The sequence below is a fragment of the Lissotriton helveticus genome, chromosome 5_1 (assembly GCF_964261635.1).
Source record: "Lissotriton helveticus chromosome 5_1, aLisHel1.1, whole genome shotgun sequence".
NCBI lineage: Eukaryota > Metazoa > Chordata > Amphibia > Caudata > Salamandridae > Lissotriton > Lissotriton helveticus.
Window position 1 is genome coordinate 864,141,379 of NC_136065.1, and position 19,588 is coordinate 864,160,966.

The following is a 19,588-nucleotide window of genomic DNA, read 5'->3' on the forward strand; positions in this document are numbered from 1 at the left end:
CTGCCATGAACCCGATCTTCCAAGTCCTGCCTTGACCACGAAGCAAATCAACCCTGTTGTGGCTGGAAACGAAGGTAGCTCATCTTTTACCTGCTACCTTTTGACTTCTCTGTTAACATTTGCACTGGACTAGTGCATTTTTAAATCTCTCTTACAAGCAATAGCATAGCAATGTGGAATGCATATTAGTGTAATGTTGACGTTTAAGAACTTTTAAGAAACACAACTATATGATTATATTGTATTTCTAAATTCGGTGCAAGCTGCCTTAAAAACAATTAACTCACAAAAAGGACATTAATTCAAAAATCAAAAAGTGATCAGGTGTGTTTAAATAAATTGTGTAAATTCCCAAATTAAAAACATATGCATTACACATCTTTGGGATAGGTGAAATGTACCAATATGTAGAAATTGCACTAGACAAGATGTAACCTTTACTTTTTAAATACCTGTAAAATCAATGTCTGTCCGAAACTTTAATTAGGTAATATATTTATCAATGTAACTTTTCCAATTGTCTAGTGCAATTCCTGTATTGCATCAGATTTGACTTGACACATTTTTTTCAGATATAATGCATACATGTTTATTCTTATCACTAATCAAGTAGAAATAAATACACCTGTATTAACACCATAAAAAAGTTTCAACATCTATTTGTTAATGCAGGTATCCATTATCATGATGAATGCTTGCAAATAAATTCAAATGACCATCACATACTATTTTAACCAGTGTATGCACTTAAAAGTTTTTTTTTAAACACTTTATTGCAGACTGTACAGACAATGTATCGTGTTTCAGAACATCCACATATCACAGCCTTCTTTTCTCTTTTTCGTTTTGTCAACCTTTCCATAGAATTTCTATAATCTTAATCCACAACATAGCATTTCAGGCATATAGTGATTTCTCAGAACAAACAGAGAACAAAGATGTAATCTCAACATTAGTTGTTGAAAATTTCTTATACTACTAACAAATCTTAAACTTTGTCATTGACGGGATCAAAAGCATTCATCCAACTATACCCTCCCGCCCTCAACGGCCCACCCACTCCTTACCCGCACTCGTACCCACCCACTCCTGGTCGCTCCGCACTAAGTTCCCGTATGTCTCCTACGGCCATTAAGAAGTTCTAGCAATCTCGCAGTTTCAGGGCAAAGAAAAACCTGCACCTCTTCCAGTGGGGGGGATAAGACATCCTATTAGACTTTTCCATCGCACCCTGGTTCGCTATTGTGAGCCAGCCTCATTAGGCATCCCATCATCCAATCCCTCCAGGCTCAGCACCATCACATCCCATTCCATCGCTATGGGTTGTTTCCTATGTCCTCTCTCCTCCTCCCTCAGTAAGGTCGCCCCTTCTGCTCGACCCCACTGCAGCAGGTCTGATTGCTGCACATGTATCCTAGGGGGCTTTGTGGATTACCATCTCATTGTTATGCATCTGGTCGCTAAAAGCATGGCCAGGTCTATGAATCTTAGTTGAGCCTTCCACGCTTTAGACCTCTTACGCACCCCCACCAGACAATATAAAGGTTCCAGTGGGACGGATAGTGGTGTTACCGTATGAAGGATCTTGCATACTTCAGCCCAATAGGGCAATAACCTTGGGCAAGACCACAACATGTGAATGAAGTCAGCTTTTTCGCCCTGGCAGCGTGGGCAACAATGGGGGGAGTCTGGGAACATACGGTGGATCCTCTTGGGTGTGAGGTATGCTCTGTGGAGCACCATTGTCTGGATATACCGAAACTTAGCATTACGAGATACCCTTCTCGGGTGTTCTAGTATGTGTTGCCAGGTTTTGTCTGTCAGTTCTAAACCCGAATCCCGAGCCCAGGACTCTCTGAGTATCGTAAGTTGAATCGCCGCGTGCTCCCTAATCCCCGTGTAAAGCCAGTGAACAAGATGTCCTCCGTCACCCATATAGTACAACAAGTGCACCAGCTCATGTTGTGCAGGTTTCAGTGGTAAAGGTGCCCATGTGTTCCTGATATAATGCAAGGTCATGGCGTGTAATAAATATGTGCGTGGGGGGGCTCCCGTTATCTGCATGAAAGACTCAGTCTAACAGAGTCTCATCGCCAAAAAAGGCGCCCACCTCGTCGACCCCGTGGTCCATCCAGGTCCGTATCGCATTGCGTGTAAGAACACCCTGTGGTGTCGGGATACCTACCAGTGGAATATTCGTCGCATAGGGAGGTATTGAGGATGTATAGGACAAGGCTTTCTTCCAGCATATTAGCGCTGTATGTAAGTATGCACTTACAAAGTTGACAAAAAAATATCTGTTGTATTTGTAATGGTAAATAAAAATATGTACTTCACATTTTAGTCAGAAACATTGCTGGCAATCAAACAATTGTGAAGGAAAATGAATGTCAGAACAAATTTGGTGAAACCCAAATAGTGGTTTATTAAACCAATGAAATACTTCTCAAAACAAATTCTGTTTTATTTACACCAATAATCTCTGGTGAAATGCACTGTCTTGCCATAGCACTAAACTTGTTGCCTATTAAACTGCCAAGCGGAACCTCCTCAGGAAGGGGCATCTAGTGGGCACAGAGCAGGCACCTCAATGATCTTTCTTGGGAGGGGTGATTTTGGGTTTGGGAGGGATGATTTTGGGTTTGGCAGGGAATGTTTTGGATTTGGGAGGGGTGGGTTTGGATTTGGAAGGCGTCAAGGCCAGAGCAAATAAAAAAATCTTCTTGATGATAAATGGCTGGATAGATGGTAGAGGGTTGCGATTGGGAAGTAGAGGGAGTTGCAGTGTGTGATGTGCATGTCTGTTGGTGTTGCAGTTGCATGTGGGTCTGGTGTATGTTTTGTATGTTTAGGTGTGTGTTTCTGGGCAGGAGTATGTTGCTCCGGTGAGTGTGGGCGTTTGTGTTTTGGAGTTTGTTTTGCATGTAGGTGTGTGTTTGGATGAGTGTGCTGTTGAGGTGGTTGGTGTGGTGGTGGTGATTGTGAATGTAGTGGTGGTGGTGGGTGTGGTGCTTGTGGATGTGGTAGGTGTGGTTGGTTGTGGTTGTGTGTATGGTTGTAGTTGGTTTGGTGGTGGGTGTGGTGGTGGCGGGTGTGGTGGGTCTGTTGTAGGGGTGTGTGCAAATGAGTGAGTGTGGTTGTGACAGGGCTGGTAATTGGGATAGGAAAGGGGCCTGAGTTGAAGCACAAGGTTTGGCTATTTGAGAGGTTGTGGTCAGTGAGGAGGCAAGGCCTGTAAATGTTCCCTGCAAGCTAGACATAACACTATGAATGCCTTCCATGTATGCTACCATTTGTTGCATGTGGCAACTAAGCCCCTGAATGGCATTCAGGAGTGCAGTCTGGCCTACAGAGATGTTTCATTGGAGGTCAATTGCCTCTACACTCAGCTCAGCTGGGGAGACAGGGGCATGGGGTGAGGTGCCTGCAGCGGAGACGCAACCCCTTTTAGGGTGGTGGTTTTGGCCAACTTGGGGGCGGAGCAAGAGGGAGGGTGGAGATGGTTCTTTGGGTGGCAGACAAGGATGCCGTTGGTTGAGTTCCTGTACGGCTCACCACCACTAGGCATTACTTGTGGAGGTCTCCGAAGATACTGTTGTTGAGCTGGTGGCCTCCATTGCAGTCCCCTCATTGTCCGTGCCACTGAGTCCCTTGTTGTTGGTGGTCTTAGCACCCACAGTGCCTGCTGCTGAAGATGCTGTAAATACATATACAATACTGCTAGTGTATCTGTGTAAGTAGAACTGATCATGAGGTTTGATTACAATACATTTTCCAAGTGTTCATATTTCACCTGCTGCAAGGCTCAAACTTTGGTTCTACATGATCATATGCTCATACATGTAGGCAACATTTTCAGAAACCATTTGGTCACAATTTTGTTGTTACCCATGATAACTCCTATATCATATATGATCTTGTCTCTTATCCATTTTCAATTCTCTCCAGGGACTGATTAACACCTCTGAATAATTGGGCTTTGTTGTTTAGAATAGTGAACTTGTGTCACCCAAAAGGATATAGACCAAAAGTTCCTTTGTACAGTGTGTTTACAAGGCCAAAAAAATCTGCTTTATTTTCATTCACTAAAAGTAAATTATGAATCTAAGTATGTCAACAAATACTGCAATGTTGTACCAATATTTGTATAAACTGAAAGTTAGTTTCCTTTGTTTCAGCATTGCACAATGGGAACACTTACTTCAAGTAACTAAAGTATATGTCAAATGTAAAAAATATTATATGGATTTTGTGCTAAAATAGCTTATCATCGTATCACACACTATGCTGATACCTTTGTTAAAGAAATTAAGAAAAATATATTTTTGGTGGATTGACAAATGACTTCTACAGCATAAGTAAATACATAGACATTGATACATTTCTAATCCACTTCACTATAGAGCAAAACATTTTCACATTTGACTCCTAAATATCTCTAGTTTTTAGAACTTTGTTTTACCATTGCGAAACCGTTTACATAATATGCCTGCTTTCACTTATAGCCAAATATTGGTACAATATCACAGTAAATATTATGTACACTGATTCATATATACATTTAACATCAAATATTCAAATGTAATTCACAATATGCAACATATTACACCTTGATGCATTTCTACTTTTGCCTAATAATTAATGATTTGGGCCTGATTTTGAGTTTTCCAGATGGGATACTCCAACATATGTGATGGAACATACCATCTGCAAAAGTCCCTTTTTTCTCCTTCATGGATTTATCATCTGGACATAACCAAGGGCCTTGACATTTTTTTTGGGGTATGTGCTACTCTGTCACCAATGGGTACACATTCCTGTCTGTGTTGTTCCAAAAATTGTATGCCAGTCACAAATATTTTCCATAAAACAGACTGGTTTACATACACATTTGTGAAGGAGTAAGACATCATGCAAATGTATCACTTTTCACATGAATTAATTAGTATTTCGTAATCAAAACCCATTTGTGATATTTGCTGAATCTAAAATGTAGTCATTTAATCTGATATTACTAGACATTGTGGCTCACTTGCTCACTCTTGTTGTGTATAAAACCTACCTACCAATGTGACGTTTGGAACACCCACTGTATCATAATTACATTTTATGCTATGTCACATGTTATAGGGCTAGCCTTACATCAGTCACAATAGTGAAGGACCATTACACCTGACACAATAAGACTAGTGTGGTACAACTGTCCCTTATAACATAAAACAACCTGATGTATATTTGTTGCTAATTTTAGGCAGGCATGTGTCAGCTGAAACTAGTCATTTGGTAGTGAACAGAAATCAGGTGTTTTGCTTTTCCTCAAATTCATATACAAAACATATCATCATGCACCTTGTGCAAAACTTACACCTTCAAGAACTCTTCTTCTGCATTGGACATTTGTCAAACTTATTAATGGCAAAATTAGTTGCCCTAACAAAAATTAGTTATTTAACATGTTCAACTCACACAAGAACTTGCTCATACTGCTGTTAGACTTTCAACTGCCCAGCAAAATCAGGATAGGTCACCACAAGTATGCAGACCATTGGGGCCTCAGGGTGCAGCGCACGCCGTTCCCATGTTGGGAGGACTTGCCAATCTGGACTTTCTGCTGACTTCTTGGTCCAGCGTCATAGGGCCACCCACCTCTTCCGACAGTGAATGCTGTGCCGCATGTAGACCCCCAGGCAGTGCTTAATTTGTAAAATATGAAGTGCAGGTGCTCTCAGGTTTTAAAGAGGCCACACCCACTTCTGCAACCCCGCCCACTCCCTCCAGTGTCTACGCCCACTTTCCTTTATTGGCTCCACCCACATTTACAAGCCTCAACACATCAGAGCCTCCTCCTCACTTCTTGAGTTCCGCAACAAGCTGAAGGCCTAGCTCTTCACACAAGCACCACAGGCACCTCAGAGCTACACACCTGCTCAAGTCCCTAGACACCCTCCTATGTGATTAGTGCGCTATACAAATCAATATACCATAACATAATATAAGATATAGGAAGCCTATGACAATAACTTAAAAATGAACTCAAATTAGAGCATGTTAGTAAATCTCAAAATGCAGCTTTAGGAAAGGTCATTTGACGACTCGAGGCAGCTTTGCTAATGAAAGAAAATGTGCTTGTACTGTGCTGTTTAGTAGAAAGGAAAGGATGAAGGAAGGAAGGAATACATTAAAGAAGGCAGTAACAAATGCAGGCAGGAAAAGGAGCACTGGAGAAAGGAAATACATCGGTAATGGATGAAAGAAGAGGGAAATAAGAAAAGAATATGAAAGGAAGAAGTGAAGGGATAGAGGGAGAAACACATCATGTATGCTTGTAAAGCACATTTTCACCAGAGGGGCCTTGGCACCAAATTAAAAATGTTGTTATCCAGCTCAATTGCACTAATTTTATCTAAAGATGAAAGACAGAGTGGCCACACCAAGATTTCAATTGATGACCCTGAGATAGAACACAGATTTCTGGAGCAGATATAAACATATGTGCAAGAAGGAAAAAATTTAAAGGGAGAGGTCCGAAGGTAAAGATAGATACAGTAGACAAAGAATGTGAAATGTGGAAAGCAGTGATTGGGATTGCAGGATTGGAGTGGAAAGTGATGAGAAGGAAAAGAGTAAAGAGGAGAAAGGCAAGGGAAGAAGAGCGGACAGTGGGGAGCGTGTGAGATTAGAGTGGAAGGGAAAGATGGAAAGGTGAACAATGAAAATCATTTAATGAGGGGAGGTGGCGATTAAGAGGAAACGCGGATGTAGGGCAGAAATTAATGGAAGTTTGGAGAGAAGTGAAGGAGTTATGCATGAAGGGGAGGAAGAAAAGCAGATTCTGAGGGAGAGGAAGCAAAGAGTGCACCTCTGCTTTAATAAATATACAGTCATTAATTATGTAAAATTGAGGGGTGACAGGAGTGTATCATTCTCGGCCTGTCTCATCAATGCACAGCAGTGTTGTCCAAGACACACAATAGCGATTCTTTAACTGTCTTACGTATTGTGCCATCACGATAGGTATTCCTGATAAAACATAATAAAGTGTTAGTTATACCATTGGGATTACAGTTTGATGGAGAACCACACTCTCATGCTTCAAACAAATAGTTATATTACATGATCAGGCTATAAGTTGCGAAATCATACTGCCACCTATTTTCAAATGAAGTCAGACATTCAACTCCATTCAGAGAGGCTTCCACACACACTTTTAAACTAATAAAGCACACAATTCAACTGAGTCTGCTGCCTGTGCTATATAAAGATCGTAATTTATGATCAGCGAGTAACAAAAGGATGTCTGTGACAAAAAACAGAAACCCACTGAGCTATCCACATAAATATAGGTCTGCCATCTGCATAGCATATGTTCTACATTACACCTCTGTGCTACAGTCAAAATTACAACTAGACGAAACTCTGATCTCTCTCCAATAGGGACATACGGCTGTAAGTATGCAGCAGGGGTTTACGGGACATGGGTCTTTGGAGGTGAAGAGACAGTGTGGGGTGATAGATATCAGCAGGTTTGTGGGGTGGGGAGGTACGGAGAGCCCAATACAGCCTATCCCCTCTGATAACACGTTTTGAATCAATGCTATTTTTCTCCAAGTCTAAGCTGAGAATTTCCCTGTGTATCCTCTCTCTGGTTGGGGGGGGTCGGGAAAGCTTCCTGGTTTGAGTGTCCAAGACTGAGAAGGGCTTAGCAGTCTCACGTGCGAACTCTTAAAGTATGGATACTCAGGGCCCAGTGCAGACTTTATTACAATGCGAAGGTGGGGAGGGGTGCTGTGAGAGCGAGGGCGGGAGCCAAAGAGCACTGTAACAGGAGTGAGCAAGTGTTGTGGCAGGGAGGGTCATTGTGATACAGAGGGGAAGGGACTGTGAGCACAGGGGCATTGAAAGACAGGTGAAAAAGGCACTGTGGAGAGAGGGGCACTGTGATAGCGGGAGACGCCCACTGTGGAGAGAGGGGTACTGTCGTAGGTAGCGGTGGGACACAATCACAGTGGCAGGATGGGAGACGTTCCTCAAGGCGCTTGTGGCTGCAACGGTGCCCATTGCAGAAGGGAAAGGACGGGTGTGATAGGGAGGAGATGGTACTGGTACAGGTAGGAGCGAGGGACTAATACACTGACTGGCATGAAGAAATCTTTTCACTTTTGGACCTCCTTCAGCAGCTTCCCGTATTTTGTTATTACGCTACAGGGCCTTGTCTGGGCATCTGAGGAAGGCGGTTACTGGGCAGTTGCCTTGCGTGTGCCGCTCTGCAGGAATTTATAGATAGTTATTCCACGGCCAAGCACTATTCTGTTACCTGTAGTATAACAATTATGTGTAAAATAACGCACACACAACTCACCTAACCTTGCAGCTTTGGCTACACTGTAAATCGCAGACCGCTGGCTGGCGCTGCTGAAATTATGCTCCCCGTTCATCGTGCGTGCAGTTTATGCTGCACATGACACAACACACCAGCTCTTCCCCGACCCTGAAGACCAGGCACTGGTATGCGCTAAAGCAAGAACACTAGTAGCTTGCATCAAATATGAACGTGAGGCGTTTTAATGGCCTGTGCACATATTGGCCAGTGCACTGACTGTGCATGGGAGAAAAATTCAATAGACAAATCAATGCTATTTTTCTCCAGGTCGAAGCTGAGAAATTCCCTGTGTATCCTCTCACTGGTTAGGGAGAAGTGGGAAAGCCTCTTGGCTCAAGTGGCCAAGACTGAGAAGGGCTTCACTGTCTCTCGTGCGAACTCTTAAAATATGGATACTCGGGGCCTAGTGCAGGCTTTAATACAAAGCGATGGTGGGGAGGGGTGCGGTGAGAGCGAGGGCAGGTGCCAAGGGGCACTGCAACAGGTGTGAACGAGTGGTGTGGCAGGGAGGGGCCTTGTGATATGGAGGGGAAGGGGACTGTAAGAAGAGGAGCACTGAGATATAGGTGAGAAAGCTGCATGCACCCTGCCAGCATCAGCAGATCCTTTGCCTGTGCACGCCTCATTACACTGCCCCTCTCAACAGAATGCTTTATTAATCCCTCAGTAACATGCAGTGTTCTGTTCACAAACTTCCCGCCTATCATGATTTATTTAAAATAAAGCTTTCTCTGTATCAGACAAATCTTAGTGAAATCAGGTTTCACTCTAATGCTTATTGAAATGCCATCAACAGCGTATAATCTAGGTACTAATACACTGACTGGCAGGAAGAAAGGTTTTCTCTTTCGGACCACCCTCAGCTCCTTCCCGTATTTTGGTACGTTGGAAGGCCTTGTATGTGCTTCTGAGGCAGGCAGTTACTGAGCAGGTTGCTTAGGGTGCTGCTGTGCAGGATTTTTTCAATGGTGTTCAACAGCCAAGCACTATTCTATCACTGTGTTACCTATAGGATAACAGTTGTGTGTAAAATAACGCTTGCACAACTCACCTAACTTTGCAGCTTCTGCTATACTGGAAAGCGCAGACCGCTGGCTGGTGCAGCATAAATTATGCTCCCAGTTCATCATGCGTGCAGTTTATACTGCGCATGACACAACATCCCCCTTTCTCACCCCTGAAGACCAGGCACTGGTGCGCGCCAAAGCAGGAACACTAGCAGAATGCACCAAATCTGAACTTACAGCTGCACAAGCCTCACTCTGAGGCTGGGGCATTTTAATGGCCTGTGCACAGTGCTGGCTGTGCTTGAGAGAAAAATTCAATAGACCAAGCCCTGAGAAATAGGTGCCGCTGCTCAGCACCGGAAAGCACCTGCACAAATTAAGCACTGCCCCCAGGGTCTGCATCTTCTTGGCGATCGCCTTCCATATGTCCTTTTACAGATGGGTGTTGAACTTTATGGATACAATCAATGAAAGAAAAAAGTTATTGTTTTGTGACTTATTTGTCTGACCTGATGTAACACATTTTTACTACATCAATCACAGGTGGTACTCAAGAGTTGCTACACAATATATTTTTGTTTTTCATTTAGCCAAAATAAAACAGTAAATAAGACTTTTGTTGCAACCTGTTTACTACCCTTATTCCTTGTCATTTCCTAAATTCAGTAATCCAGGCCAGTGACTCCAACTTTTTCTGTAATGAGAGCTACTTCTCATCAGTGAATATCTTTGTGAAATACTGAAAGCTAAACTAAAACAGGATGAATAAGCAAACAAAAACAAATCAGTCATGGTGAATGAAAACATAATTTTTGAGCCAAAATTGTTTGTAGTCCAAAATACAACTGCCCTCAGAAAGGTAAATGTGTCCAGAAAATAGTCCAAAGAGTAAATGGTAGTCACACACTGGAGGAAATTAGGTTCTGTCTCTCTTCTTGGTGGTCTTGTCTTCCGCTCCTGGTCGACTGGATGAATGTAGCTAAAGCAGATGTAGTTTGCCCAGATGTAGTAGACCACAGAAAGGTGAAGCTGGTGCCGGGAAATTCCTGCACATATGGGTTTAAATGTCCTGCAGCACCCCAGTCAGGGAGCCCAAATTGGAGTTGAGATTCTCCATCTGTACATTGTGCTCCCTCTGCACCTGCTTCATGTCCCGGAACTCTGTAAGGACCTGACTCTTCATGTTTTTGACTGATGGAGGGATCCCAATACTTGGTTGATGGTGGCCTGGACGACAGTGATCTCAGTGGCCTCATCATGCTGGCCCACAGAATCCCTCCCATGACCCCTACCTCTAGTACAATGTGCTCTTGACCTAGTGTGCCCCATCCCACTGGTTCTTGCTGAACTGGAGGTGGTGGTGTTGTCTTAACAGCAACCAGAACTGGGGTGCACAAGATTGGTGTGATGTTGCTTTGGACATAGGAAACTGAGATATCCATAAGTGCAGATGTTTAACAGCTGGGGTGGGAGATGCAGGTGTGGGCCTAATGAGACCCACTAGAGCCAACTGCCCATGCAGACCAGATAGACCAGGCCTCTTCTCTTTATCCGGGCTTTCCGGAGTGCAGTGCTCCCTGGAGGCTTGATCCTGGAGTGGAGGTATCCTGAGTGACAGAAGTTTGGCCCCGTGCTCCGGCTGTTATGAATGAAAAAAAAACAAATATTTACTAAAAGTGCGGATTATACATCCAATGAGTTTTCAACAAAACAATGTTGCAACTTCAAAGGGAAAAGGAATTAAATGTTAAGATTAGACTGTTCAGTGGAATTGTAATTTATTACTCAGTCAGTTTATATTTCATACAAAACTACTTCAAATAAACAGGTAAGATGTCCAGAAATAAAAAATGAAAAGTAATATTAAGTATACCTGAAATGTAGCAAGCATTCAACACAACACAGTAGAGAGGAGAAATGTGAAATTAACCATTCCAAGGCCATTTGATTTGTGAAACTAATGACATCAATTCAATTACATGTCAAGAAAAGGATAACATATAAAATTCAAAACAATTAATTTCCAAAAGAGAGCATTAATAGAGATTGATCATTAAATGACACTTTACCGTATGTGAAAATATGATAGAACAAGCATTTGCAATGCAATAGGTCTCGCATTAGGAAAGTTTGAGGTATTGGCATTGTAAATGACAAATTTTGTATTTTTGTGTTGGTTTTGAAAATAGCTAAATTAATAGCTTTGTCATTTACAATGCCAATAGTTTTAACTTTCGCAAATGTGACACCTATAGCATTTGTAATGCAATATGTGTTGTATTTACGTGACTTAGATGTATTGATATTACAAACAACAATGGCTTTTTTTAAATAATTAATACGTAAATAAAAGTTATTGTAATTTATAATGGCAATAGCTTAAACTTTGGTAAATAACTTTTGTGAAGATTATGTTTAGTGTATTTTATTGTGACGAAAATCCAGGAACAGAAGTGAAATATTAACACCTTTTTGTGACATTTGTAATAAAGCTTGAAACATTGAGAGAACATATTTGAACCAGTTGTTGTTGAATGGTTGCACAGATTGATGCTGTGGTGGCTCTGAGTGATGTTGTGGTGCTCCTGAGTGATGCTGTGGTGGTGCTGAATGATGCTGTGGTGATGCGACAGATAGAAAGAGCGAGTGCGATATATAGATAAAGTGAGGGTGACAGATAGCTAGAGGGAGGGCGATAGATCGATAGAGGGATTGCGATAGATAGAGTGAGGGCGATAGATAGATAGATAGATAGAGGGTGATAGATAGATAGATAGATAGATAGATAGATAGATAGATAGAGTGATGGCGATAGATAGAGTGAGTGCGATAGACAGATAGAGTGAGGGCGATAGATAGACAGATAGATAGAGTGAGGGCGATAGATAGAAAGATAGATAGCTAGATATATGGATCGAGTGAGTGCGATAGATAGATAGAGTGAGGGCAAGATAGATAGATAGATAGATAGATAGATAGATAGATAGATAGATAGATAGATAGATAGATAGATAGAGTGAGGGCGATAGATAGACAGATAGATAGATAGATAGAGACAGAACTCTGACATCCGAGAAAATCGGAAAATAGTCTGAGAAGAAGACGGCTGAGGGGGGGGCGAGAAAGGCAGGGAAGGAACTTAGCAGGCTGCACAAGAACTGGCCACACTGGAGAACAAGAAAAAAAGTTGCACAATACATATCAATAAAACATTATCACGAATAACAGTTTCCTGCGTACATTGAATCACAACCAGCTGCACGTTGCCGAGGCATGCACAGCAGCCAAAGTTTGTGTGCACACATTGATAATCGCTGTTCAATAAATGGACATCAAAGGGCTGGCTGCACTGAAAGCGTCATGAAGAGCAGAAGAAAGAGTGGTACATCCCAATGAAAGATAAATTACCCCATGACCTTTTCTTTTTTTCTAAATGCTCCTCGAGAAACCGACGGAAGTTTCAGCTATTTCAAAACAGGAAACCAATGAAACAGTCAAGTGCCGTGTGCACGCGCAGCATGTTGTATAATTTGTTATTGAATGTATTAATGTTTTTAGAGTTCGTTGTGGTCCGTAATGCTCTCTACCTGTTGGATTTTACACCACTTTCCTATATACAGCTACAATGTTAGAATACCATATTATAATACAATTATAATATTACGTGTTTCTGAAGAAATGTTAGTGCTTAAAATATCACATTGAAAGAGAGATCTAATTCCACAGCAGCATCAAAGTCTGTCAGTGGTTATAATATTTATTTTATGAGTAATGCACAAGGCAACCAGCATTATGTATACAAGGTCTCCTTGATTTCTTCGTGTTTTAGAATGGCTTACAAGGGCTAATCTCGGTCTTTAGAACACAAAACATTCTTCGCCTTCACAAATGTGACAATACAGTGCAGAGGTGGGCTGCTCAAAGGTGGTGCTGTGAATGCATTGCATGCGTTAAGGTTGGGAGTCACTCCGGTAACGCACAGTGCAGATGGTAAGAAACAGATGTAATGCGAGAACAAGCAGCTAAGTAAAAGTTTATTCATTAAAAAAATATATAATGCAGAACCCTCACCTCAAAGCAAGCGGGACTGCATTAAAAAACACTAGATAAAGCCGGGTTCCTTCTACTGTAAAATCCAGGCAGAGTACACTTTGTGTGAAGAAGTCCTCAACAGACACCACCACAACAACAACGTTAAATGCTATTTTTGCATTTTGGCAATGGTAAAGCATCAGCTATCACAGAGGAAACAAAATGAAAAGTAGCTGTTTGTCATTGCGGAGTCATGGTCGCAGCAATGGGTTTCATGTCGGCCTTGCAGCACCAGAGACTCTGCCCCTTTTGACTGTCACACTTTTTGCTGACGTACTTTGTTCTTTGTGAGTGTGATCCAGTGCAGTTGGTAATTTATCAAATGGCAAAAGCATATCTCCGCGGGACGTGCTTAAGTGTTCTTGTGGATATGGATTGCCTTATGTGTCTGGTAAGTGTTTAAGCAATTACTATTGTTTTTTCAATAAAGATATCTTTTTAAAAAAACAATAAAATTAAATTAAAATCTGATTTGTGCCCTCTCGCCTAGAGGGAGACTAATGTATTCCTGCTGCACAACAAGCGTGTATACACGCCAGGAAGGAGGGCGGCGGGGAAAGCGGGGGCTACAGAGAGGATTGCGAGAGGGAGTAAGGGCGCGAAGACGAGCAAGGAGCGAAGGAGAAATGAGGGGGCGAAAAGAATAGGGAGTGGAATGGGGCAGGGGAGAACTTGGATAGAAGGCAATGCCAACTGGAAGGGGTACAAATAGAAACAAGGGGAGGAAGGATTAACAGTGCGGCAGCAGCTGCAGGGGAGAAAAGGGCAAAACACGCAGGAGGGAGGAGGAGTCAGCTGCAGTCGAGGACAAGGGAGCGAGGGTGGGTGCAGCGAGTTCCTGAGCTTGAACAAGCACAAAAAAAACAAGGGAAAGCAGTTTCTACACAGATTGGTGGAGGCAGTGTTCAAAACACCAAGCAAAACCAGTGACGTCAGGCGGGCGCACGCACTTCCGCGCAGGCGCAGAATGTTCTTGGCCGCGTCTCCGGCTCTGCTTGCTGATGGCGTACAAGAGGCGATGGACGGCACTGGAGTCCCTGGCCGTCCCTTGCCGCGTCGCCCCCCGCCCGCCGTAGCATCACTGGAGCCCCTGGCCGCATCGCACCCGCCCGCCCGCCCGCCAGCCCATCCATTGGGAGCCGAGCAGAAGGAGCCCACAACAAAACAGGGCAAGAAAAGAGCCTGTCATTGCGGAGTCATGGTCGCAGCAATGGGTTTCATGTCGGCCTTGCAGCACCAGAGACTCTGCCCCTTTTGACTGTCACACCTTTTGCTGACGTGCTTTGTTCTTTGTGAGTGTGATCCAGTGCAGTTGGTAATTTATCAAATGGCAAAAGCATATCTCCGCGGGACGTGCTTAAGTGTTCTTGTGGATATGGATTGCCTTATGTGTCTGGTAAGTGTTTAAGCAATTACTATTGTTTTTTCAATAAAGATATCTTTTTAAAAAAACAATAAAATTAAATTAAAATCTGATTTGTGCCCTCTCGCCTAGAGGGAGACTAATGTATTCCTGCTGCACAACAAGCGTGTATACACGCCAGGAAGGAGGGCGGCGGGGAAAGCGGGGGCTACAGAGAGGATTGCGAGAGGGAGGAAGGGCGCGAAGACGAGCAAGGAGCGAAGGAGAAATGAGGGGGCGAAAAGAATAGGGAGTGGAATGGGGCAGGGGAGAACTTGGATAGAAGGCAATGCCAACTGGAAGGGGTACAAATAGAAACAAGGGGAGGAAGGATTAGCAGTGCGGCAGCAGCTGCAGGGGAGAAAAGGGCCCAACACGCAGGAGGGAGGAGGAGTCAGCTGCAGTCGAGGACAGGGAGCGAGGGTGGGTGCAGCGAGTTCCTGAGCTTGAACAAGCACAAAAAAAAACAAGGGAAAGCAGTTTCTACACAGATTGGTGGAGGCAGTGTTCAAAACACCAAGCAAAACCAGTGACGTCAGGCGGGCGCACGCACTTCCGCGCAGGCGCAGAATGTTCTTGGCCGCGTCTCCGGCTCTGCTTGCTGATGGCGTACAAGAGGCGATGGACGGCACTGGAGTCCCTGGCCGTCCCTTGCCGCGTCGCCCCCGCCCGCCGTAGCAGCACTGGAGCCCCTGGCCGCATCGCACCCGCCCGCCCGCCAGCCCATCCATTGGGAGCCGGGCAGAAGGAGCCCACAACAAAACAGGGCAAGAAAAGAGCCTGGTGAGGTAAGGGGGGGGGGAGCGTGTGTGTATGCAGTGTGTGCGCGTGTGTGTATGCGACGGCGGGGGTGGGTTCTCTGTATGTATGGGTGCGTGCATGGGTGCTCGTGTGTGTGTGTCTCTGGGTATGCGCATGCGTGTTGGAGCTTCCGAGGCAGGAGATGGGCACGGCGCCGTGCGCGCCCACGAGGCGCAATCTGCGCTCGTGCCCATCTCGTGTCCACATTCCCAAATACGGCTGACAATAGGTCTAGAAGCAGACAGCAATCAATGCTTCGCATTGAATGCAGGTCTGCTCGACCTAAAAAGGAGAATGAGCAAAATGTAATGGCAATATTATTTTCACAAAACTGAAACAAGGCATCATAATAGTTGTAGTTATTTCAATGAAACATTAACAACACTAGCAAATTGTAACTTGAACATATCTTGTGAAAAACTGCATTAAAAAGAGAACAGACAGGGGCGAACAAGAACTGTGTATTCATAAAGCCCTGATTTTATTATTGCATTGGCACTGAGAGGCTTATTGTGTGTATTTACAATGTTTTTTTTCAATGTTCTGCAGCCCTATCATTTTCATTTTCCAATCTTTATTTCGGCCATTTGGCCATAAAAGATAAACAATAAAACATATACAATCACAGTAAATCAACAAGTATAATCAATCAGTGCACACTTAGGCAATAAAACCTTGGAAATACGTTTTACTAAAAATGTCTAAAAACTATGAATCTTAAAATTAAGATTAAGAGGGAACCTGCGTCTTTAAAATACGGTTGCGAGTGTGCCAGACATTGATAAGAAATTTTGCCAGTGCGAACACAGTTGGGCCTGTTACATCAGATTTTAAAATCCTATACATTGGGGCATACTCCCTACAACCCATGTTTCTAATCAATGGAAGGAGCCAGTATTTCCTCGCGACTCTGTAAGCTGGGCAAAAGAGGACCACATGTAAATCAGTTTCCTCCGCAGCATCACAGACCGGACACTGCTTGGTGGTGGGAGGCGATGACCAGGAGCTGGTAAAGGATCGAAGAGGCAGTGTGCCATATCTCCATTGGAGAAACAGCTTCCTGGCCAGCACAGGGGAAATGGCATCTAGAGCCCCCTCAAACCTATATAAGTCCTTAGTTTGTGCAAATACAGAGGATAGTGACCCTTCGCCCTGACTATCTAGGGCCCTAGCCAATTTTAATTCATGGTATGCATTGGCCAGGGATCTTTTAGAAATGTTTAGTGCGGCATTAGCAGGATCAGTCCATAGGTCAGAGAACCCCATTTCCATACAAGTGTTTTGGATGTATTTAATCCAGGGGATCCGAAGCGCTTTCGGGTGGATCAATATCTCCGTCAATTCTGCCCTATAGGCTGCGAGATCGTTGCTACTCCACAGCCTACGCCAGAAGGCTATGGGTCTCAAACCTATTTCATCAGCTATTGGTCGTAGACCCAGATCCAGCCTCAGGGGGAGGAGCGGGGTGCTGGGCGGAAGTGCCACTATCTGTCTGATAAAACTATTCTCCGTTAGGGTCAGACTACGACAGGGTGTGTGTCCCCACAGTTCCGCCCCATAGATGGTTGCACCCCTGGCCTGTACCTTGTAAATCTGGATCAACGACCCCAGCGGACGGTACGAGGAGCCATTCATTATCCGTGCGATACCCCCTGTTGTTTGTACCAATTTAAGGTTCGCCCTGCTCTGGTGGGATCCCCAAGACATGGTTTCATTGAGAGTCACTCCGAGGTATTCGAAGGTGGAGACTCTCTCAAGCCGTGCGGCTCCCAATAGCGGGTTCGGCCGCAATTTTTGGCTTGGGTTCAAAACCATGAACTTCGTTTTAGCCGCATTAATTTCTAACCCCCTGTCAGTGCAGAAGGCCACGAATGAATCAAGGATCCTCTGTATCCCCATAGGGGTTTTAGACAGCAGCAGGGTGTCATCTGCAAACATAATTGCCGGCACCCTGCTGCCATTCAGTTTGGGTGCGTCCGCATAATCAGTGGCATTCAGGTGGGCGATTACCCCGTTGACGAAGAGGCAAAACAGGGTCGGTGCCAGCACACAGCCCTGTCTTACCCCTCGGCCAACGGGGAATCTATCCGTAAGTGCCCCGGTCCTCCCGCACCTCACTCGAGCATAGTTGTTATGATGTAGTCTCTGTAAGATTAGCAGGATGTCCGGGGGGACGCCCATCTCTGCCAGGACGCTCCACAGTTTCCCTCTGGGCACCAGATCGAAGGCGGCCCGTAAATCCACAAAAATTGTGTAGACTGCCGCCCTCGAATAGTGCCGTCCTCCAATAGATGATGTTCAATCTAAAGACCTGGTCCACTGTGGAAACTCCCTTCCTAAATCCCGCCTGGTAGGGGCTGAGGACACCCACCTCTTCCGCCCAGTCCTGGAGCCGATTCAGCAATACCCTTCCAAACAGTTTCTGTGCTACATCAATTAAACTGGTGGGTCTGTAGTTGGCTGGGAGGAGGGGCGAGCCCTTTTTAAATATGGGCACCACCTCCGCCCCCAGCCAAGTACTAGGGATTTCCATGCCGCCAAGAACTCCGTTAAACAGAGCGGCAAGGTAGGGGGCCCAAACAATGGGCTCCTGTTTAAACAGGTCTCCGGGTAGGCCGTCCATTCCTGGCGCCTTTCCCGATGTAAGTCCTGCTATGGCTGCAGTGACCTCACCCAGAGTTATTGGGTCCCCCTCATAGTCTGACCAACCAACCCCAGTCTCAGTAATAGGTTCTCCCGGCTCAGAGCTGTAGAGGGACTGAAAGTGTGCCTGCCACACCCCTGGTGCGATGTTTGGTTCAATTGCCGACTGGAGATTTTCCGACCCCCCGCTCACTATCCTCCAAAACAGTCGATGGTCTTTAATCGCTAGGGCCTTGGTAAGTTCTTCCCATTGATTTTCCTCCCATTCAGCTTTAGCATGGGCGACAAGGTTTTTATAGGCCCGTCTACTTTCTCTTAGCTTATCCCCCCCTAGGCCCTCCTTGATAGATCTAAGGAGTTCCCCCTTTGCCCTTCTACAGGCTGTGTTGTACCATGAAGATTTGCATTGCCCCGCCCTAGTTAGAGCCCGTATGTTACTAAAGAGGTTAGGGGCAACAGCTTTTATGAGGTCCTCATGGGCCTTATATAATTTAGCCTGAGAGTCTTTATTATTCACCCCGGTATCCAAGTCCCCCACGGTCTCCAAGACGGGTATTATCCCTTCATAGAGCCTAGGCAGTTTCTCCTTGCTAGCGGCCAGGTGCTCCCACCTGATTCTTCTCCTGCTATTTTCCAGGAGAAGTTCAGGTTTGCTCCCCTCCAGGGACATCGTGGGAGTCTGGAGACCAGGATGAACCAGATCAAGCTCAAGTGCATTATGGTCACTGTCTAACCTTTCCGTTACCCTAAAGTCCCGGATGGTTGGCCACTTCACTATTTGGACCAAGACATAATCCAAGTGAGATTCTCTTCCCACTCTATTATAGGTGGTTCTGCTGGGTATGTCAGATCTCAGTCGCCCATTACAGGCTCTAATTCCAAACTTTAGGGTGAGGGCTGTGATTTGTAATGCAAGGGGTGACCATGCCTTCGGGGGGGGGCTTCTACCGGGGGCACTGACCATCTAGCCTCTTCTTCCATTGGGAACCCCTCCAGAAGACCTGGCAAAGGCTCGAAGTGAGAATTAAAATCCCCTCCCACCACATAGGGTAAGTCATTTGATAACTCAGATAGATAGTTCGTGAGTTCATCTATGGTAGGTGATTCCTTGCCAATTCCAACTGGCCTGGAGTAGATGTTAATTAAGACAAGTTTAGCTTGATTTGGCCAGGATAGTAAAACCACAAGAATATCATCAGAGGTGGCCGGTAGCCGTATTGCCTCACAACCTAGGTGAGATGCAACCCAGGTTGTGAGCCCGCC

General features: G+C 44.7%; 1 protein-coding gene across 2 annotated transcripts in view; it reads left to right on the plus strand.

Annotated features, from left to right (window-relative positions):
• OGDHL (oxoglutarate dehydrogenase L) overlaps positions 1–19,588 on the plus strand; it is a 683,466-nt gene that overhangs the window by 259,518 nt on the left and 404,360 nt on the right. The window lies entirely within an intron of this gene.